Source organism: Megascapheus bottae, chromosome 1 (genome assembly GCF_031878675.1).
Source record: "Megascapheus bottae isolate mThoBot1 chromosome 1, mThoBot2.hap1, whole genome shotgun sequence".
Classification (NCBI taxonomy): Eukaryota; Metazoa; Chordata; class Mammalia; order Rodentia; family Geomyidae; genus Megascapheus; species Megascapheus bottae.
Window position 1 is genome coordinate 64,064,481 of NC_143509.1, and position 23,073 is coordinate 64,087,553.

The 23,073-nt window shown below is 39.5% G+C and overlaps 1 protein-coding gene across 9 annotated transcripts in view; it reads left to right on the forward strand.

Annotated features, from left to right (window-relative positions):
- Positions 1-23,073, forward strand: part of Zbtb20 (zinc finger and BTB domain containing 20) — a 703,280-nt gene that overhangs the window by 635,774 nt on the left and 44,433 nt on the right. For 8 of the 9 annotated variants that reach the window (XM_090346050.1, XM_090346059.1, XM_090346067.1 and 5 more), the window contains one exon: positions 14,115-14,215. The gene's annotated coding sequence lies outside the window, so the exon portion shown is untranslated. Of the gene's footprint in view, positions 1-2,232; positions 2,281-14,114; positions 14,216-23,073 lie in introns of those variants that run through there. The other variant, XM_090346115.1, reaches the window with a different exon arrangement.

Sequence of the window (23,073 nt, forward strand, 5' to 3'; positions counted from 1 at the left end):
ATACACGCACGCACGCACACACACACACACACACACACACACACACACTTCCTTTCATGTCAAATCTATAATACCTATAAAAGTGGTTTAGCCATTCTAAAATTTTCATGTTTCTAGAGTTTCAAACTACTGGGAGTTATAAATACGTAAGACCAGAGTTGCTCATTTATACCCTCTGAGTTCTCCCTGAGATGTTTACAACCACTGTACCTTTGTAAAGAAGTCATTCCCATTGCACCCATTTCACAGTTCCTACTAACGTCCATATAGCCAGTAATACAAACGGATTGCTTATCAGGCTCTAAACTACCATACTGACTGTTTTGCTGGTATTTTTGTTCAATATAGAAGAGAAAGACAATGGTGAGTTTGGCATAGCTCAGCTCCCTTCTGTGGATAAAGAATCCATCACTGACAATAGACATTTATTAGTTATTGAAAGGGACAAGGAAAACAGTACCTCAAAAAAACTCCACATCACTTGAAAATATTAGCTCCACGCTTCTTGATACAACGCCGTGTGGTTTGTTGCACCACATATGGCTATTATGATCTACTTGTCAGCAGCAATCCAGAAATACTTCTATTGTTGCAATGCAAAGTAATATAATAATCAGCTTTTTACATTCTACATGTGTCTAGCCCACCGTCTCCTTGCTCATGTGCCAAATATACCACTGTGAAAGAACTGCTGATATTAGGCCCTGAAATTTCAGTTGAGTATAGTCACTTTACAGATGCATATAGTAGTAAGCCTGGGTTTGGGAGCCAAGAGTAGGAGAAGGAGCAAATCTCGTACTTTTCCATAAGTACAAACTATTTGGCAATAGTCGCAGTAGCTGGAATAGCCTTTTGTGAAGAAAATTGTGGTATCTCAGGGCTGTTTTTATTAAAACGTTTATTCCACTAACACAGCAACTCAAAGAGCAATTTAATTCACAAGGCATATGAAATAAACAGAAGAGTCTAGTTCCAACAGTTGCATTCCATCACTGTGATCCTTTAGTGATGTCCAGTGATTTAGTGCTCAGGGTCCGGCCCCACACTTCTGCATTCAGATGGAACTTAACTTCCTTCAGGAGCAGCATCTTTTGGAGTGCGTCAGAATGCACCAGAAAAACAGAGGCTTTGGGATCATCTAGCTGGTTCAGCAATGCTTTCCCTTCTTCTTTGTCCCTCTTCTTTTTTATTCCTCTTCTTCCTCTGTTGAGTTTCTTCATTCAAAGCACTTTTTTCTTATGCCTTTGCAATGGAGGGTGTTCTAAAAGGAATGAATAGATTAAATCCTATTTAAGGGAACATACCATTATATTGACATGTGGATATCCCATGATGCCTTTTTTATTTTGATGAGGAGGAGAGTAACTGAATGTGAACTGAAGACCTCACATTTGCTAAGCAGGTACACGGTCATTGAACCACACCTCCAGCCCTACTTCGTGTTGGTCGTGCACATGCCAGTTGAATGCGCATACTATAGTCTGGCTATTGTAGGCTTCTCGTTATGCCATGCTGACTAAAATGAAGTCTCTAGGGCTTTTCTGCCCACCTGGCCTGGAACTAGGATCCTGTCAATCTCGGCTTCTTACAAAGCCTGGGGTCACAAGTGCACTGTGCTCAGCTTTGGGTTGAGAAAGGAAGTCTCCTGATCTATTCTACCCAATCTGGCCTTGAACCATAATCCCCTCAGTCTCAGGCTCTCAGATATCTAGGATTGCATGTCTGAGCCACAGTGCCTTAATTCCTTGTGCCTTTTTATCTCCCTAAACCATGGAGGAGCACATAGAATAGTCAGCTGTTAGTCCTCCGTGCGGGCATGTCTTCGGACATTCTTTGGTTGAACTAGCCCAGTCCACTCAGTGGACAACCAAAGCAGACAAGAAAGTTTGCCTTCTGTGATCCTGGCCCACATGAATGTCAGAATGGAAGCTCCATCCATATTTTTCCATCAAATTCAATCTATATAGTATCAGGAGATATTTGGTTTCAAATACTTACTCAAAAAGTATAGACTTCCAATGGCCTTGCCTAAGATGGATGACATGAGGCATTTATTTTTTCCCTCACAAACCTCAACTTGTTATCTGGAACCTATTTTATTCCCCCTCACTCAACTGAAAACATTTAAAGGAAAGCATTTATGTAATTTTTAAATCATTTTGTTCAATTTTAAATCATTTCCTAACTATTCTGTTTTGTGTTTGTTTGGTGGTCATCTTAACAGATGGATGAGTGGATTCAAGTCGGAGTATCCTCTGTCTTATTATGCTTGAGAGAGATGTAAGTTCACAATTGAAGTTATCTTCTCCCAAAGAAAGGGGCACAGTGCCTGACATTAAGCAGCTTGTATGGTTGGGACACTGCTGTTGTGTTTACACTTGCTTTTCACTCCCTGGAATTTTCCTTCAATAGCTATAGCCAGGAAAGTTTGGAATATACTCTCTGGTATAACAACAGGGAACAAGAGGGAAAACAGAAAGTCATTGCAAGCTAGCAGTCAACCCAGTAAAATAATCACCTTCTTCTTTCTTTGGGGTTTGGGGTTCAAACAATAGTAAAATGAGAGCGAGGGTATCTTTCTCTTGGGTTTTGGTTTGTTTGCTATTTCAAATAGTTTCTAAAAGAATGTATCTCCTATAATTCCTTCAATTAGCTTAAATATCAGACTGGATGATACATTATTATTCAGTATAATCAAAAACACACAAAAAAATCGATTGGACAGTTCTCTTCATCACTTTGCCTCCTGTCTATCACCTCATCTGAGGAATTTAGAGGGTGTGTGTGTGTGTGTGTGTGTGTGTGTGTGTGTGTGCGCGCGCATATGAGTACGTGTGTCTGGGAGGTAGACAGATTCCCTACCTGGAAATGGCTTGCTATTATTAGACATTCAGTTACCAGGGGTTATGTAAGACAATTGAAGCTCTGTTTTTTAACAGAGACATGATTCATGCTGCTTGTAGTAACAGTAACCACCTCCGAACGAGACAGAAACCAGACTCAGACAAAGGCTGGAGAAATCAATGCCGACTCGGTACAGCCATTCTCCTGATACCCTCCACCTTTCAATCAGAGCACTTAGGTTATCAGGAGAGGAGGCTCCTGCTAATTCTGGATCTCTTCTGTCTCCTGGGGCTGCTAGGTGAAATCATGTGGACTGGATCTGGGTACACAGAAATAAATGTGGCCTTAGAAGCAGTGGGGTCTGACCTCCCTCCCTCAGATCTCTAGTGTTCAAGCACACGTGCAAGAACAGTGATTGTCAACTGTGCTGGGGCTTCTGTGAAGAAAGGTGTAAACTTGACTGTTTTTGGCTCCCCCACTCAAGGAACTTCACTCAAGTGATGCTATGCCGCTTGCCAGAAAAGTGGAGTAGGATTTGAACCAGTGCCAGTGCCTTATTACAGCTCCTCCCAAAGCCCTAGTGGAAGTGGACTGGCTGTCAGCCCCCCCACTGGAGACCTTTGCCTGATTCCTCCAAACTGCACCAGCATAACGCTCCACAGTATTCACACCATTTCTGGGTGTGTGAGCTTCATAACTTTATGGAAAGGAAAAGCATACATTAGTATCAATACCATTTTACAGGTAAAAGATTTTATAACTTGACAGTTATGCCATTTATTGACCCCTTACCCATGAAAGAACATTACATGAAAATAAGGCTTCGAAAATTGAATGACTTGACCAGGGTCGTGTCAACTATTTTTGATCAGATGCAGAGGTAAAAGGCAGATAATTCCAATTTCCCAGCTACCGCTTGGCTTCATAAGTGGCCCACAAAGCTTGTTGACAATCATATTTTTTGAAAAAGGAAAAAAAAGCAAAAATGTTTCCTTCAGATATCCTTGATTTTCAATTAAGCCCTATTCCTTATTAGAGGGCAACTTACACTGCCCTTTCCTCCCCTCTACCACAACTCCAGGCCCTATACTTCTAGTCTTGGCAATCTCTGGTGGGGATCACTGGGTTTTAGTGTACTCCTGAAAGTATCACATAACCATTCATAAGGCTAAACCAACCTGACAAAGCATCTCCTGTAGCATCTCCTTGTCCCCAGCAGGAGTGACATCTCACAAAGAGAAACAGAAGATTTCAGGCTTCACCCCGAACATAAAAGTAAGCTATCTGTTCTAAGAAACTAAGGTGCTTTGTGACCCAAACCACCCATGACTCAAAAGATAAGTCTCGCCCTTGTTCCCTTTCTGCTACATACCCAGTAAGCAGGTTGTCTGTTTTCACTTTCAAATATGTAAATCATTTAGAAAGCTCTGACTATAGGGATGATGGAAAATTATCTGTGCCACTTAGTTTCATCCACCCAATAATAAAATCTCCAGTTTTGAAAATACGTATTATTGATTACTAGTAATAATCAATATTGTGATTTGTTATGAGTTTTAACTAAGGACTGACAAAAAATGTTCTATTTGTGATATCTTCACCAGTTCCTGCTATTGAACATATTATATGGCTTAACCCATATCTACTTTCAAGTAAAAACAAGTAAAGATGATCACCTCTAAAATAGTTTTAATCTAATTTGTGTAAATACTACTTTTTTAATCCAGAAAGGTAGTTCTTAGACTACACCTCAATAAAATTCATTTTCTCTTGTACTAAAATATGATGCTCATTTGTTCTTGCAGTTCGCCGGAGATATACTAAATTATTTTCTTGTATGAAATTCTGACCCAAGTCTCGAGACTAAATTACTGACCTTAACCCCACCAGCACACTCACCATTAGGAGCCCTGCTTAGTCTCATCTTTAGATAGCATCTAATCTGAAAAAGTCAAAGACTTTTAATATGTAGTTGTTATATACTGGCTTGAGAAAACCTGCCCTGTGCTACTCTGTGTCGTAGTAGTAAACCAGTTTTATGAGGAAGATGGAATTCATTGTTTGGGGGTTTCACATTGCGCAAGTGACTGCTAAATTGCCTTAGCTTACCCAATGTAGTGTCTCCAGACTGTCTCAGAGATAGAGGCTAGAAAATGGGTGAAAGGTATCAGCATATTCTGCAAATGTTTGCTACATACCCTAATCCCAGGACAAGTAGTTAGCTACAGATCCTCATAAGACTGCTCCTGACTTCTTTATGAATTGTTTTCATGAATCCTTCACAAAGTTCTTGAGTTATTCTACCCATCTTTCCATTTGGTGTCATTCGTATTGCTCATTCTTATTTCCACCTAATCACTTCTAGGTCTAGCCTTTATCCAAAATACTGGGGATGCATGGTAACATTTGTGGATTTGATTAGGGTGATGGTAGGTTGTATTTCTTCCACCTGCATCTTTACCATCCTAAACTGTCACCTATAGAAATCAAATTCTAATCTATCATGTCTGTGATAACCAGTAACATAATTGTATCATTCTGTGCACAAAGGGCCCAAACCATGTGCTGGCATTTCTGAAAATACATGCTCTAAAAGAACTTACGCCCCACTAATGAAATAGAAAACAGGCATTGAACTATAGCTGTTTACTCAAGTGCTAAGTTTGTGGCAAAGGTCAAGGTAGATCAATGCAGCCTTTGTAAAGAAGTTTTATGAAAGATAAATTATTACCTATGGATCTTGAAAGGGGGAAGTGTTCTGAAAGAAAATGATTGATAAAGGTATTCTACTGCAACTATGTTCATACACTCAGAGAAATTTCATCCCTTTTTCTAACACTGACAGATCCAATGAACTACTTATTAATGGAAAGGAATTCTGGGAAGGCTTATTTAAAGAGACTCAACAAGTCTGCATGTACAGGCCAAAGAGTTTGCAACCAGGAAAAGAAAATCGATTAAGACATCTTTTCCTTGAGCATTTTCTGAGATTAATAAATGTTCAATTAAAATGAGGTGGAAGCCAGGTTCTTGTGGCTCACTCTGGTAATCCTAGCTACTCAGGAGACAAATCCCAGGATCACAGTTCAAAGCCAGCTCAGGCTGGAAAGTCTATGAGATTCTTATCTCCAATTAACTACCAAAAAGCTGAAAATACAGCTGTGGCTCAAAGTGATAGAGCACTAGCCTTGAGCAACACAAACTCAAGGACGCTGCCGTGGTCCTGAGTTCCAGCCCTGTGACTAGCTTTAAAAAAAAATGAGAAGGGAGAGGATCTGTAATCAAATAAACCCGAACAAAGATGGCATCTTCAACACCTTTAAATCCACTTTTTTTTTCTGTTTTGAGATACATCTTCAGGTTCTACAATCCTATAAAACTCACTTTGAGTTGTATAGCCTGAAGGGATTTTGAAGAGTGTGAGTTGAAAACAAGATTTAAAAAAACTATTCTGTGATTATTAATCTAGTACTATTAGTAATGAAAATACCAGTCCTCACAGAGTAGCACTTATGAGTCCAAAGGCAAGAGTAAAGATCAGGAGTCAAGAGGATATTTGAAAAAATACAAAAGCATGGAAAGGGTTTAAATTTTAAGAAAACAAAAATGCTAAAATTCAGAGATAGTAAAGAAGTTGATGAAAGCAAGTTATCTTACCATATGATACAGTATAGGTTCTCTTACTATAGTACAGCCACAAGTCTATCAACTAAAAAAGAAAATAGAGTTTAGGACTTGACAAAAGTTAGACACCCTAAGAAGAATGACCACAGACTTGTACCCAGAAACAATAAGCAGGAATGAGGGTCTGGATGGCATAGGATTTTGTACTTGAGAATAGGAGCATGCATACATACAGCCCTGAGTCCATTCAGGTAAGAACACGAAACCCTATCTGGGAAATAATCTAAAAACAAAAAGGACTGTCATGTGTTTAGAGTCATAAAGCATCTACCTAATAAGCTTCCCACTCTCAATTCAAACACCAAAAAGAAAAAGAAACAGTAATGGATTTGAAGATTAAAATCTTAATCAGTGCATAGGAGGAAAACAAATTGATCAAGTGTAGAAGACATGGAAAAAGAATTCAAGAACTAACTCATTAGAGGGCCCAAGAATCTAATAGAAGCCTGGGATGAGGACGTTAAATGAAGAGGAATGGAATAAAGACAGGAGATTCGTAGTTCAGTGATTGCAGGTGGGGCCTCAGGCTTCGTGACTCAAACCTAGCCTTCCCTCCTGCTGTATTCCGTATGGCTCTGTGATCGGTGGCTAATAACCTTAACTTTCCTAAACAGTTTCAGCTTCCTTATCTATAAAATGGCAATATAATGACCACCTTCAGTGAGTAATTATAAGAAATAAAAAGAATAAGTGAAAAGTTACAATGCTCCCACATACTAAGCAACCGAGGCGAGAGGATCAGGAAAAGGACAATGACAGTCACTTTGTGCTACCTGTTTTTCCATTTCATCACAAAATACAGTGACGAGTCCAGAGAACATGCAAGGGGTGATGTAAAGAAACCTGTGATAATACCAAATAACATGCTGTGTCATAAATCATGTTGAGGTCAGAATCCTCATTACAGAGAGTAAAACGGTGCTATAACCAGGACCTAAGAGGCTTTCTGGACAGCAAGAGTCAGTGTAAAAAGACAGAGGGGCAGAGGGAGGAAGCCAACAGGGAAGGGTCACATCACCAGGTGTTCATTAAAAACAGAAAGCCTTCGGGTGTTGTACATCACCTGATCCTAAAGAGCTCCTATTTTAAACAAGAACCAGCTGTACCTGAACACTAAGAGTTCTGGATGTGCAACTCATAACAGTTTGTGAATTGTCAAAAAGGAATCGAGAGGTCTCAGTGGAGAAAATTAACATAGATATATTGTGACAAACAGTAGTGCTATGATTTCACTTTCTGTTGGCAGGTCCATCCCGAGGGTTTTCAAGCCATCAGAGGTATTTTTTTTTCTGGACATGGGCCTTAACTAGTGGTTAATTAAGGGACTGAAATTTAAAAAGTGAAACAGTTCTTACAAGTATCAGAAATCTAAAGATAGGGATTCCTGATTATTTTGGCCACGATGCCTTCAGGGCCTCATTCATTCATTAACTGGTCTTTTCACCAATTTCCAGAGACGTGGAATTAGTGATATGGACTGGGGAATTTGTTTTCAGGTAATTGGTTTAAAAAATCAAGTCAAAAAGATTTTGTGAGCAGGTTTAATGGTTTAACAGACTGATGAGCTGTTTAATTCCCCCACTTTTTTCTTCTCCAGGGACCAGTAGAATTTAAAGGGACCTTAAATTTTTTAACTTAACCTCCTTCTTTTGAAGACAAAAACTTACCCACCTAGAAGTTAAATGGTTCACATGAGATCATTGACTTTACTTTCTCTTACTTTAGTCTTACTCCTTGATGAACTCTTGCTCCTTTTCCTCCAACATTAAATTCTCCCCCATCACTGATTATCTCTTGCATTTACCCTTGTTTTATGAAATCTCCTGTGCCTCAGATTATGAGATAGTAGGCCTTTGCCAATTAGTAACCCCTCACTACTACATTTGGGGCTAAGAAATGAGGGAAGTAGAACAATTTTAAATTTACTGTTATCTTTGAGATAGCTTTATCTACACCTGGGAATTGCTGCTAGACAATTAAGGTTGGTAAAGCCCATTGAATTTCTCAGAGGAAAGGTGTTATTTAAATTATTACTAGATAATTATTGTTAAAAATAACAATAATGTGAAAAATAGGAACTTTGAATACTTGAGCCATTATCATTTTCAATTTTCAAAGGTTAGGGCGACCCCAAGGGAACCTAAAACAATTTTTTTCATAACGTGCTTAAATGCTAGAAACTTCTTGATTTTTGTCTAATTCCTGATAAACCAACCAAGAAACCCAAAATTAGAAGCCAATCATGCTGTGGAGCCAAGTTAGAGACTTGAATTGATCCTTTACAGCTAAACCTTATTAGGCAGGAGCATGTCAAGTTCAAGACCTGCAATACCCCGGCCAGAAGCATCAGCATCACTGGGGAGCTTGGTTGAAATGCAGAATTGCAGACCCCACCTCATACATGCTGAGTCAGAAACCCTAGCTGATCCATTTGCTCATTAGAGTTTAAGACTGATATAAGACATTCTCATTATCAATTAGGAAAAGGAGTAGGAAAACCCTGTGCTTAACAGTTTCAGAAAAAGCTCCCTTCCTTGAGATCTATGTTCCCATGTCTCTGGACATTATGAAAATAACATAAACATTTTAGTACCTACTACAAGGTGTCTATTTTGTGTTTGGAACGATTCTTCCACAGTAAAAAAGAGGTAGAGAGATCTGCCTTGGATTCTGACCTCACTATCGTGTAGCTTTCAATATGAGCTCACTGAGTCTCCTTTTTCCTCATCTGTACAATGAGCATGCCAATACAACATTCACATATAAGTTACTGTTGAAATTAAGACTTTTAATCAGTGGTTGTCATCATAAGTAACTGTTAACATTTTTGTAATATTTAATTGTGAAAATGCCTTCTTATTTTAGAATCATTTTGTGTAGTTACAAAGAATGCAAAAGAACCTTTTAAGATAGGACTTCTACAGAAAGCTACTTACAGTGATATGTGGCAGTAACTTACATAACTGCTGTGCTGTCTAAGGGCTTTCAAGATAAATCTACAGAAACATCAGCAGTGTACCAGGCTGAAGAGCATTGACCCTCAGTCTTTTCTGCCTCTGACACCATCAAGAAGCTTGCCAGCTAGGTCCCCAGAACAGATTCTTTATTATAGTGTTGATGTCATAGGCAGAGAGACCAACTGAGTTTTCAGATTCTGAATGGCATTTATGACACAAGGAGCCCCTCAGAATTATCTTTTGGCTTAAAAACTGAGGGTACTGCATGTAGAAGTATGAAAAGGAAATGAATGTGAAACCCCATAAGGTCATTTTCCCTGTGTCTACTTTAGAGTGTAGCCACCCTTTAAGCATTAAAACAGGACACACCTGCAGTATCTCTGATTAATAGAGCTGCAGGGAAAACAAGAAGATGGGTATTGATGACCAGTTCCAAAAACTGGAAGTAAGATCCTAAGAGCAAGACACAAGACTGAGAGAAATGGGTTTAAAAACAGAAAAGTTATGGCACTATTTTATTATAAAATACACAGTTAAGGCAAATGCTAGGTATATTTAAAATGTGTACTTGTCTAATCATATGAAAGATCTCTACGATATCAGATCAGTTTTCTCTGCAATGTACTAGACCTAGTGAACAGTGAGTTCTTTTACTGTTCCAGTGTACTTACCAGTGGGAAAAAGAAGTTCTGTCTGGTGAAGGTTGGTAGTTGGTCTCTAATCCTGTAGTGGGCTAGAAAGAACAATAAAGATCTCTTGAACTCCATCTGCTATGTTGCTCCTTACTAAATGTTTCAATTGGTACCACGACTCCACTATATAGGCCAAAAAGAGTTTGAACAATAAATTACCAAATTTTTCCTCTGGTAAATCACATTGAATTATGTGCTCACCTGGGAGAGAAAGAGGAAGTCCTGTCATACTGTGGGTTAATAGTTAAGAGGGAGTTTTTCTAGCCAAGGAAAAATGACTAAGAACAGTCTGCTTTTCCTCCATGAAATAAGTTCTGTTCTCCCTTGGGCTCTCCAGGGAACTTTTTCTCTTTGGGTGAGAGAACGTGATTACATTAAGGATTGAGAAGGTATCAAACCATGTTTCTTCCATCACAAGGCAAGAAACTGAGAACAGACTTGAGGCGGTCACCTGTATGTTTCAACACATAAAAGAGTAAAAATAAGTGTAAAGTGAAAATGTAGAGCAGGGCTACTGGGCAGAGCTAGCTAGAAAAAGAAGTGATTGTGTAGCAAGATTGTCAGTCATCTGTTTCTGTAAAATAATGACTCTAATTATGGGATTACTGTTTTCACCAAAAGCTGCAGCTCGGCCTACAACTTTCCCAAATTGTGAGAGACTTCATTCTGAAGTTCAGCCTGAGTTTACCATTTCTGCTGATAGTTTTTGAGAATTTATTTTCTTCCTATTTTCAATTTACCTTTGTTGATATTTACGTATTATTAATACAATGATAGGTACTCGTTTTGTATGGGTGAGGCAAATAAAGTTTTTATTTTTTTTAATTTTGGAGTACAGTATTTTTACTTCAATTTGTTATTCTTTCAAATTAGGTTACTATTGACAGTCTCCTGGGCCTGTTGATTTGAAGCAGGCACTGATTTAGAGATTTGTGACCTTTCACATCTGTTTTTCTTGCTCATCCACTAGCAAGTAGTTCCCTCCCTCTCTCGTAAACAAAAACAAATGAGAGTACTGGAGTAGATGAGTGTTAACGGCTTTTATATTCATCCTCAGTTCCCATGATTCTTAGTAAGATTATTTCTTTTAAGTCAGTTCAGTAGACATCAGCATTCATGCACTATACAGAGCGGCCTCCCCACCATAAGGGGACGTGATTAACAGCACCCCATAACAAAAGGCAAATAAATAACAGAAGAACATTAGAAATTTATGTGCTCATAATGTACATGACACAGGAAACTTCAAAATGAAAAGCCAAAGATGTCCATTTTTATGTTTAAGTTCGATGAAGCATGGACAGATGGGTAGAAATATGATTGGACAAAAAGATATGACCTAATGATAGGCTAAGTAGGGAAACCTAGCAAGGCCTGTCGGTTCAGATTCTTGTTGGCCTGCCTGTGCAGTATTCCTTCCACCTGGCCATACCCGAGGACCCTTTCTGAAATGGTGGTCTTCAGATCTACTGTCAGACAAGGTAGGTCAGATAATTTCTTTATGTCCAGCACTAAGATAGCAAGGCAGAGAGAAACTAAAATAATATTGTGAAGCATGATGGCTTGTTTTGAGGCAAGGGGATTCTACTTTTCGATCTCCTACTTTGTGGAAAGGATTTGCTGGTTTCTATAGCTTGTAATAGGGGAAGAGAAAGAGACAGAAGACAGGACAAGAGAGGATCAGAAAGAAACTTTGGCTCTCAGGCTGTTTCTGAACCCTTGGGTCTGGAGGTAGTATTTTTTGAATACCATTGGTACACCAAAGAATAACTTATCTCTCTATTCAAGGCGCTTATGGAAGAAGAAAACAAATCATAGTTAATAGCATCCATAGAAAAAGTAGTAGTGGAAAAGTGCTTAAGGATTCAAGAAGGACACTTCCCTTTGGGGAATGTTTTCTAAATGAGGTGGCATTCACATGGCTTATAAACAAGATATATGTAATGGAAGGAAAATGCAATGCACATGGTGGGAAGAGTGGGACTTTGCTAGAATGTAGAATGCACTATAGGGAGAAGAGCAGGAAAAGAGATTAGGGCTTCAATCTAGTCTCCATGAATGCCAAACTCAGAAGCCTTTATTTAATCCAATAAGCAAAGGGGATTTGAAGAAAGAAGAATACATTTAGATTGATACTTTAAGTAATTAATGCAATGTTGGTGTGAAGGATGAGATAAAAAAGTAGAAGCAAAAAAAATACAGGCACTTGTTCAGATGTCCTGACAGAAGGTAGCAAAGAGATCAGTATATGTTAAATATAGAAAACAAATAAAGTAAATTTTTTTAAAGGCAGAGTATAAACCACAGAAATGACATGTGACTAGAAACAGGAAGAAAATAAAGAGGAGGAATTAAAGGTAACTCCTCAGTCATATACCCAAGCAGCTGAATAAAGGTGGAGCCAATGAAGGAAGTGGAAAGTCTAGAGGACAGATTTTGAGGGAAAGGGTATAAACTTGTTTCAAACTTTTTGGAGCTAGAAGAGCCTGGTCATAGTTGATGAAAATGTAAGCTTCTCAAAGTTGGAGAACTGAATTATTCATCTTTCCCAGGTGCCTAGTAGATGCTACATGAACTCTGAATGGAGAAATGAATGACTATATCAGTAACTAGCAGTTATTTAGAATTGGGATTTGGAACTCTGAGGACAAACACTAACTAAAAATAGAAATGTGGATGCGTTCTACTGAGAAGTACTCTCCATGTGGAGAGTGGATCTAGACAAAGCCTGAGGGGAGGAAGGCCTTAAGGAATGTTACTTGAAGAGAACAGGGACAGAGACACAAGCCAGTGGAGGCAGAAGAGCAAACTGAGAGCAATCTGGGGGGGGGGGGGAAGAAGTTAAGTCAGTGTTCTAGTGCAAATGACTAAGAGTTTCAAGAACAAAGGGTTACTGGAACCTAATATGACAAAAGTCAGGGCCTGGAAAAATACCAAGGAGTTAAAGGCTCTAAGACAAATAGCAATCATTTCTGCAGCCCTGCAGGCTAAACTCCTGAGGCTTGGAACATATGAAAGGAAGTCGAGACTGCAATAGAGAGTGAAGTCAAAAGCTTAAGCCAGGTGGTTCAGTATCTTTAGAATAGGGAAAGCTGAGTAAGAAAGAGAAAGAGATGGAGGGAATCAAAAACACCAAAACTGTGAGACAGGTATACTCACAGTAGAATGCTATTCAGCCTTTAAAAAGAAAGAAAGTCTGTCATCCATCACGAGAGATGAATCGGAACTCTGTTACATTAAATGAAACAACCCAGGCCTAGAAAGACAAATATGCCATGACTTCTGTATGGAATTCAAAAATGTTGAACTCGGAGAAGCAGAAAGTCAAATCATAATTACCAGAAACTATGGCCATGTTGGCCAAAGGATATACAAGTTTAGTTAGATGAGAAGAATAAGCTCAGAGATCCCTGTTGTACATAAGTGACTGTTACGAGTAACAATCTATCATATACTGAAGATTGCTAATAGAGTAAGTAGATTTAAACTATGATCGCTACAAAAAGATAAATTTCTGATGCCAATTTAGCCATTCTACAATGTATACAAAGCTCAACACATGTCTTATGCCACACGTGTAGAATTTTGTCACTTACTAATCCATAAATAATAAATGGAACAACATCAGAAGAAGCATTCGTGACAAGACTGAAAGACAGTATTTCCACTCACCTTAACTGCCAGACTTTTATCTCCAAATCAGACCCACAAAAATAAGCTGAAAGGTGCTAGTGTTCTCTCAGATCCCTCTGGCAGCCAGGCAGAAAGACTGAAAATGGAGTCTGAACGACATCTTCTGTTTTCCCTTCCATGCTGGTGCAAAGATGCAAATCCAACCTCACAGCCAAGTCCCAGAGTTGAATTATTAGCAATAAAGACCACCATCATCATTCCCTACTCATCTAACAATCTTGGTTTTTGTTGTTTGTTTGTGTAGATGCAGCTGCTCTCTGTCCCCTGCCCCAATGAATGTCTGCACTAGGCCTAAGCCTTGGACTGACTTACCTGAAGAGTGACACCATTTGTTTGAAAACTACTGTGAGTATGTTACACCAATGAAGACTTCTTAGTTCACTTTGCATAATTTAAATGAACACACACACACGTGCACACACACACACACACACACACACACTTGTAAAAGCAGATCGAGGGGCTGGGAGTTTAGCCTAGTGGTAAAGTACTTGCCTCGCATGCACAAAGACCCAGGTTCGATTCCTTAGTACCACATACATAGAAAAAAGCCAGAAGTGGTGCTGAGGCTCAAGTGGTAGAGCTCTAGCCTTGAGAAAGTCCAAGGACAGTGCTCAGGCCGTGAGCTCAAGCCCAGGACTGGCAAAAAATAAAGGAGATGGAATTTTAGGTGTTAGATGAAGCAAAGGAACCCAGCTCAGTCCTAATGTGCCTGTGGTGTTCCCCAGCTTTCAGCATTCAGTGAGTGCCCTGCGAAGCACCCTTCTTATCCATCCTGGCCCTCGCAGGAATTGCGACTGTTCTTAATAAATGGTCATCTATGCCACTTCCCCAAGTATGGTCTGCTCTTCTGCTGCTTATCCTTCTTGTATCCCACTCTGGTGATTCTCAATGGTAGCTTGTCATTTCCTGATCAAATCTGTGAGTTAACTTTGCTTACCTCTGTCAACCTATGACAGAGCTGTATCCAGTCCAGTTACCTCCTAGCTAAGCTAGGCTCCTTTCTACTGTATTTCCTCGCCATCATGGAAGCTCAGCTGTGCCCTCTGGGTACATGATTCTGTGTAATTTTTTTCATGAAAAGAATTTATGCAGAAATACAGCCCTTGGGAAGAAATGCGCAAAAATGAGTTGGGGTCGGACATGAAATTCCTACAAGAAAATTACGATCAGTGACTGGCTCATGCCTGTCATTCGAGCTACTTAAGAGGCTGAGACCTAAGGACTGCAATTTGAAGCCAGCCTGGAAGGAATGTCCATGAGACTCTGACTTCCAATTAAACACCAGAAAAGCTGGACATGGAACTGTGACTCATATGGGTTAGCTTCAACTATAAGAGCTCAAAAACAGTGTCTAGGTCCTGGGTCAGGCAGGTACACACACACACACACACACACACACACACATACACACACACACAAGTGATATAGTGGATTCACTAACCATCACTAAAACAGACAGATAAGTATGTTCTTTTTTCCTCTAGAAAAGTAGAAAATATTTAGAGATTCTACATGCAAAATACCTTAATTGTGCATTTTTAAATGAAAATATATTATAGTTGCTGTATTCACAAGTTTTCCTATATGATGTGAGGCAGGTAACGGGATGATGTTTTACAGACATCTCTGTTACTGGGAAATTCTAAACCTGAGAGACAAACATTCCTCTTAGCTTCAGGTAGGATTTTCCTATTCATATATGCTGTCTTTGGCCATCCTGGCATAAATTAAACCCAAAGAGATAAAGCCAGAATTCTGTTTGGTTTTTGTGTCACTTTTCCACCTGAAATGCTTTTAGTCTCTCGGATTGTAATTGATACTTAGGTGACAAACACTTCCCTGGCCAGGAGAGGGGTGGGAATCTGCCAGTGCTCTGCAGTATGAACGGGATCAAGCGAATGGGACCTAAGACAGTAGAAAAGGCTAAAAACAGGTTCATAGCCACAAGGAACTTATCCACACAGCATTATGTTATTCACTTGTTATTTGTATCATTTCTAAGGAGTCCCTTAGACTGATACTGAGCATTTCCCTTCTTCATCAGAGAATAACTATGCTGGTGTAAGTAGCACTGCTTTCTAGTTTCTGAGTCCAGTACCACTCCTACCTTCTTGTGTTGCAAAGACTCTATGAATCAAAATCTGCTGTTCCTTGAGAATTTCAGTCCTCCACAAACACCTCCTCTGCCACAGGAAATATTTTCTTTTCTCGTGGGCCCTAGGGAGTGGACAGATGGGGTTAAAATCCATGCAGCCTCTGCTATTCAGACAGTCAACTTCCTTACATGCAGAAGAGAAATAATACCAAAACCTCTTTTCTCTATAAAGAGGGGGAGATATTGATATGTGAACTGTTTGCCAAATTACATGCTTCCTGTGGCTTGACAGTTCTTTAGGTCCAGTCTCAAAGCTTGAGGTGTGGTTAAGAGAAGCATGAGATTTTAGCATACTACCTGCAAAATCGTGCAGGCTGTTGTCATCACTAAATGAGGTATACATAAAGTCTGGCATCGTAGGGAGGAATACACGTACCAATCGACTAAAATTTACAGTGCATTCACTGTGTGTGAGCCACTGTTCTTGACGAAAGGTACAGTAGCAAGCATATCAAACAAGTCTCTACTTCATGGACATTTTATTTTCTTGAAGACAAAATGGGCACCTAAAAAGCTAAAAAGTTATTTATTTTATTCTTATCTTCAGAAAGGGTATTTGAGAGGAAAGGGTGAAAGACAGGAAAGGTGAAGAATACGCACATTAATGAATCTTGTTAATATCCTCAATCAAACACCAGGCCATTCTCTGCCCTGATGTGCAATCCGGGAGACTTCTCAGTACTGCATTGTCCAGGCTCTCTTGTGGCTTACCTCTACATCTGACCAAGAGAAGGCGTCAGCAAGAGATGTGAGAGTGAGAGGAGAGGGAAAGTAGGCTATTTATTAGTTCAAATCCCCACCTGATTGGACTAAGATCACCCTGCCCTTTCTTTGTCCTTCACTTTAAGTGTTTGAAAGCTGAGATTAAAAGAGCTCCACGATTTCCAGCCCCAAGTGCTTCCCCACCTCTTCAAGGTCCCTTAGCCTCATCTACACCTCAGTGTACCATCCTTTCATGAAACTCTCTTTAGTTAACACCTTTATGTATGCCAACTATTTCTTGAGTGGCACAATGAGGGACAAATACACTAAAGCATTACAAGTCAGCCCTGCCATGAAAGGTAAAAAAATAAAAAGGAAAGAACAAAATGCTTTAACCATGAAAACATTTTAAATTGATGTGAGAATATTAGGCCACATCATGAAAAGATACATTGTAAGAATGCGTGGTAAGCAAGGGCACTGTAGGTTGTTTTCAATGAATAGGCCATACTGTTCTGACTCGATGGGTGTCTCTAGGCCAAGTGAAGCCTGCTTGACCCTCAACTTCAAGGAGCTCTTGGTACAGCCACCGCAATGACAAGCATGTGAATAGAAAGGAGATGTGAGATGGAAAATGTAGTGAGATCAGAGTATTAAAGAGCTTGCTTATTCTAACAGTCTTTCTACCTTTGCTACAATAACAATCCATTTGCCCTTGCCCTAAATCTAGATACTAAAAAGATTACCAAGATAAAGGCAGTGTCACAGGATCTAGCTAACGTGATGAAAACCCACAAGAATGCTCTGAAAGGAGCTACCATTACTGAGTGCTTACCGTGTACCAGGCCCTAGCGCTGCTTCATCCCATGGCTTCTCTCACAACAGTCCTAGGAGATAGGTATTATGGCTCTGCTTTTCCAGATGAGCAACATGAGCTTCCTATAGGACACAGTGAGGTAGTGGAGCTCAGTTCTTCTGCTTTACCCTCACTGGGAAGGTTTTGTCATCCCCTTCCCCTTCCACCCCGAAAATATACTAGTGCAGAGCAAAGTAGGAAAATGGTTACCTTTCCAAAATAGGCTTTAGAGGCATCACTGGTCTAAATTATCTGGAGCCAGTGACTGAGTAATTATTTATCAAAAAGATGTTCTAAGTAAGTCTTTCCTATCTAACCAGGCTGATAAGTAGAAGGCATGTTAATGTGCAAGAGAAGGCAGGAGCCCAGTGAAGGGAGAAAATTGGGAGAGGGAGATAGAAGAGAGCACTCTCCTTTCAACAGACCCTAGAGACTGATAAGAGCTCACACGGATAAAATATTTATTTTCCATATGTTGCAGAAAGCACTGCCACTACTGTATGTGTACAATATGTGCAAACGAGTGTGAAATATATACATCAAATGCCACCGATCTGGTTAATTTCCATGCGTTTCACATGCTTAATACCTACCATCTCCTCCATATGTTTTAATGCATATTTCTTTCCACATACAATATGGTCTGGTTAGGAAAAAGCCAGTGTCTCCACAGCCTTACTCACAGCTATGTTTCAGCCCCAAACTTGTTGTCAGGGCCAGCGCAGGCAGAGTTAAAAACCAGAAGGTTCTGCTGGCTAACCCAGCTGCCAGTCACCTTAAAATGCCTTTCCAGTTCCTGAAGCAGCTTTTCTCTCATCGCAGAAATGTTCGCAGTGGGGAGATGAAAATGTTTTTGTTCTCTTTGGACAATTGGGAGATGTTCGGTCAGAATGTCAGAACTGACCGTTGAAAAGCCAGTGCCTGTGGTCCCACTTTTTTTTTTTTTTGAATGCAGAGCCCCAGCAGTGTGACGGGAGGAAGTGCACAAAGATTGGTCTGTTTCTCAGTGGAAGTGTTCAGGGTACACCCAGTTTTGCTTTGCATATATTTACAAAACATCTGCCCTTTTCTTGTTCTCAAGTCCTGCCCCTGACCAGATCCAGTTCCCCTTTTCCCTGATTTCTTTTTTCTCCATATATTTTTTATTGTAATTAATAGAAGGGTTACATTATATTCACCAGATTGACGATACATTACTTCACATACATTAATACCCTTTCTCATGTCTTGGTCCCCATTTCTTTCCCCACCCCCACCCCTCATCTTGTTTTCACCCCTTTCCCTATCCTATTTCAAATAACCAAATAAGCATATATACAATATATCAGATAACAAGGTAAAATACTGTAACAATATGAGATAACCAAGGGACAGCAAAAGAGATGAGAGATAACATACTATATTAAGGACAACAATCATTCATTATATGGCTTTTGTTTCTATATCCTGGAGGTCCTTTCGTTTAGCTGTCATACTATATGGCCTTATGTATCTAGGTTTTGTTCTATTGTAAATCTCTCTTTTCCCTGATTTCTTTCTTTGTTGTTGTTGGCTTGTCTAACTTTTATTTTTATTATTAGTATTGGAGCTTTCATTTTCTGGTTGAGGGGAGACTTCATTGCATGTATAATTTTACCAGAGTGAAAGAAAGAGAAAGAAAAGGAGAGAGAAAAAGAAAAAGAAAGAGAGAAAAATGGGGAAGATGAAGCTGAAAAGAGACTGAGAGGCCAGAAAGAGCTTGGCAAACCAACCTTTGGCATGGTGACCAAAGAGGAAGGTTCTGGTAGGAGTTTGCCTCTGAAACACTGCCTGGAGTCTGCTGCCCTCTGAAGGCTCCAGGGAATAGTGCAGGGCCACTGAGGCTCAAAGAGACTTGTCCTCAGATGTGCCCTGTTGATACAATTCCCTTTATAAAACCGAAAAGATATTTTCAATTACTAACAACAAAGCTTGATCTTTCCTCCTTACTAAAAATATATACTGCAAAAAAAAGGGGAGGAGGTCATGAAACAGCACCTGTGTATGTCAGACACACCAGTGCTGTTTTAGTGGTTCTCAACTCCAGCAAAAAAAAAAAAAAGAGAGAGAGAGAGAGAGAGAGTTTAAAAGGAGGACCATGAGAGTGGTTGAGACAGGAAATGGAAATGAATTGCTTTGGAAAACAGTGAGCAATTTTGTCTGAGCAGCTCAGAATCAGCCCGGTGATTTTAAAAAAAGTAAGTAAAGCAGTATTTTAAAAAAAGAAAGCAAGAAAACAAAAGAAAATGAAAATAAGGGACTGAGCCCTATTTGTTGAGGTGGGTGTGATGTCTCCACACACTTGGTCTCCAAGGGTGATACTTGTGGAAACAAAGGGGGAGGGTGCAAGATGTCAGAAAGGAGGAAGGATCCAGTTTAAGGCAGAAAGCAAAGAACCAAAGACACCGATGTGAACAATACAACTTCTTTGTATTCCTTTGCCTTTTTTTAAAAGTCATTGTACAAAGGGGTTTCAGTTTAACCTGTGCATATATGTGCACTTTGGTCAGAGTTACTCCTTCCATCATTCTTCTCTCTTTCTTCCCCATTCCTTCCCATGTCATGATACTTACTTCCATTTTCATGGGTGAATACTGTATTATGTCTGTATTTGACATTCCTCTCCCTTACCATTTCTTTTTCCACTCATCTACAGCCTACCCTTCATTTAACCCATCAGTCAAGATATCGTTTAGCTTCTTGGTATTCATTAAACTGTGTGTTAATTATTCCGAGAGGTTGCAACTGGAATAACACACCTCATGTGTGCCATACTTTAGTCGGTTTGATCATAACAATACAATGTCCGCAGTGTTAAAAATAAAAGGACATTGGTGGTTTTGCCATGGAGTTCTGCTTAGGAATGTCCTTCATTTCCAAACCTCACATCTGAAACTAGTGTAGGCCTTGTCTAGAAGAATTATAGTTAAACTGTTTTTTCCTTCTGGATAATATTTTTCATTGGTAGGTTTTTGACTCTCTATGTATATGAATTATAAAGACTAGCCCAGTCCTACTATATAAAATGGTACCACTCTTAATAATTAGCTTTCATAAACTCAAAGAAAAAAAAACAGCCAGGCTAGGTAGATTTCAAAGTATATGAGACAAGAACTTAACTGGAGTACAAATAATGACTACTCTCAGCTCCATTTCATTTCACTAACTCACAGTTCTTAAATGACAGCTTTGTGTATGTTTCTGCTTCACCGTATAGACTAGACAGTAAATTCTTGGAGGACAGGAACCAGGTTTGTTTAATTCCTTAACTCATTCTGGCACATCATAGGCACATAGTAAATATTTGTAAAATGAATATATGAATAAAGTGAACGATGAAAGGGAAGGAAGAAGGAAAGAATGGATGAACACAGGAAATATAAAAATAACTAAAACATATCCTTAAAGAGGTCGCTATCTTAAAATGGAATAAGCACATAACTGTTACTAAAATGAAATTTAGTGAATAACGTAAGATTATTAAAAAGTAATGGAGGATTTCAGAGAAAGAGATGAGAAGAAATGCTATCAAGACAACTGTAGGATGGAGATGGAAGTTAGTAAGTAGAAAGGGTAAGTCTGATTTCCACATACGAGAATAAGGGGTTGATGCAGGCATTGTGGTGCACACCTGTCCAGCCTTTGGGAAACCAAGGAAGTTCCAGGCTAGCCTAGGATAGACAGACAAAACTCTTGTCCCAGAAAAAAAAAAAAAAGATTCAGTTCTTTCTGGGAATATTCAAGAATTTTGAGAGTCTCGTGTGGCCAATATATAGAATAGAACATACAAGATAAGCTAGAGCACAGAAGGAACTGACCGTGAGTGTCATCTCGAATTTAACAATACAAAGAAGCAAGTGTAGAGGAATCACCGAGGCTTGTATAACAATTAGAAAAGTTTTTCAGATTAAAAAACAACAACAACAAATGATAGAAGATTGCATGAAATTAGAAAGGAATCACAGTTATGGAAAGTAGAAGACAGGAAGAGAACAGAATTGCCAGGACTGGATTGAAGGCAGAGAACGCCTGAGGTTTGCTCCCAACTGCAGACACAGTGATAGAAGTGAGGACTCTTGAGGAAGTACTGGTCTGCCACAGCAAAGGGGAGCTGGACTTTGGAGACTTTGACCTTGCATACTTTCTTCAAAAAAAAAAAAAAACTAGGCAGGAGCCAGGCTGGGGGTGGCTCAGCCTATAATCCTAGCTACTCAGGAGGCTGAAATTTGAGGATCAAATTGTACATGGTCACAAAAGGACCTGAGATTCATCTCCAATTAGCCTCTAGTACATGAGAATTGGGGCTTGGCTCTAGGGTAGGGTGGTGGTCTTGAGTTTAAGAGCTCAGGGCAGCACCCAGGCTGAGTTCAAGCCCCAGTATCCACAAAAAAAAAAAAAAAAAAAAATAGGCTGGGCTCACGCCTGTAATCCTACCTACTCAGAGGTTGAGATCTGAGGATGGAGGTTCCAAGCCAGCCCAGGCACAAAAGTCCATGAGACTCTTATCTCCAATTAACCACCAGAAAACCAGAAGTAGCTCAAGTGGTACAGCGCTAATCTTGAGCTCAAAGGCAACATTCGGGGGGCAGAGTTCAAGCCCCACCACCAACAAAACAAACAACAACAAAAACACTAGAATATCTTACTCTCTGGGGGTCCGGGAAGATGTTCCAGGTTTGGGGGTTAATTCTGTAGTCACTCATTCAACCATGGTTAAGGGATTATAGTTTGTTGTTTCTCTTGTAATGCTGAAAAAAGATGTCTGAAAGTTTCTCTTCTATTCTAATCTTTACCATGCTATTTCTGCCTTCTGCCCTCTGAAGAAACAGATTTGATTTCACAACCTGTTGGACCAAACACACAACATACTAATCATAACACCATATTCTGCGAGGGCAGATTTAACTACCCAGTACAACAAATTATAGAACAAAATATTCTGTATAACACGTCCAATGCCTTGCTCATAGAAACAAGAGAAGCATGGAAACAAATCTACTTACAACAAATTATGTACCACACATAATCTCTCAAAACTATGCGTTCTCTGCTTACTCTCCACCTAGTGAAACAGCAAAAGACACAAAGTCAAGGAAACTGCAGACGGGTTCAAGAACTAGTCGTTCATCTTCACTGAGGTCTAATGTATACATATTGTAAGCTCACTTATCAATTACTATTGTATTGTTCTGAGGAAAGAAGTCCGGATCGACTAACACCTTACTTAATCCTATTCCTGCACTATAGCTGAGCTTCCTAGTCTTATTCTAATAACAGTTGTATTCTATTTCACTTCACTCACCTCTTTCTGTCCTGTTGGCCACATCATCACATCCTAAACTCCAAAAAGGACAAAATCAAAACACAAAGAAATACAGAAAATAGAATACAGAGTACAGAGAAACAGAATTCAGAGTGGGGTCGGTCTATCGGGGTTCCCTTCCCTCTTGAAGTACTAGGACTCAAACA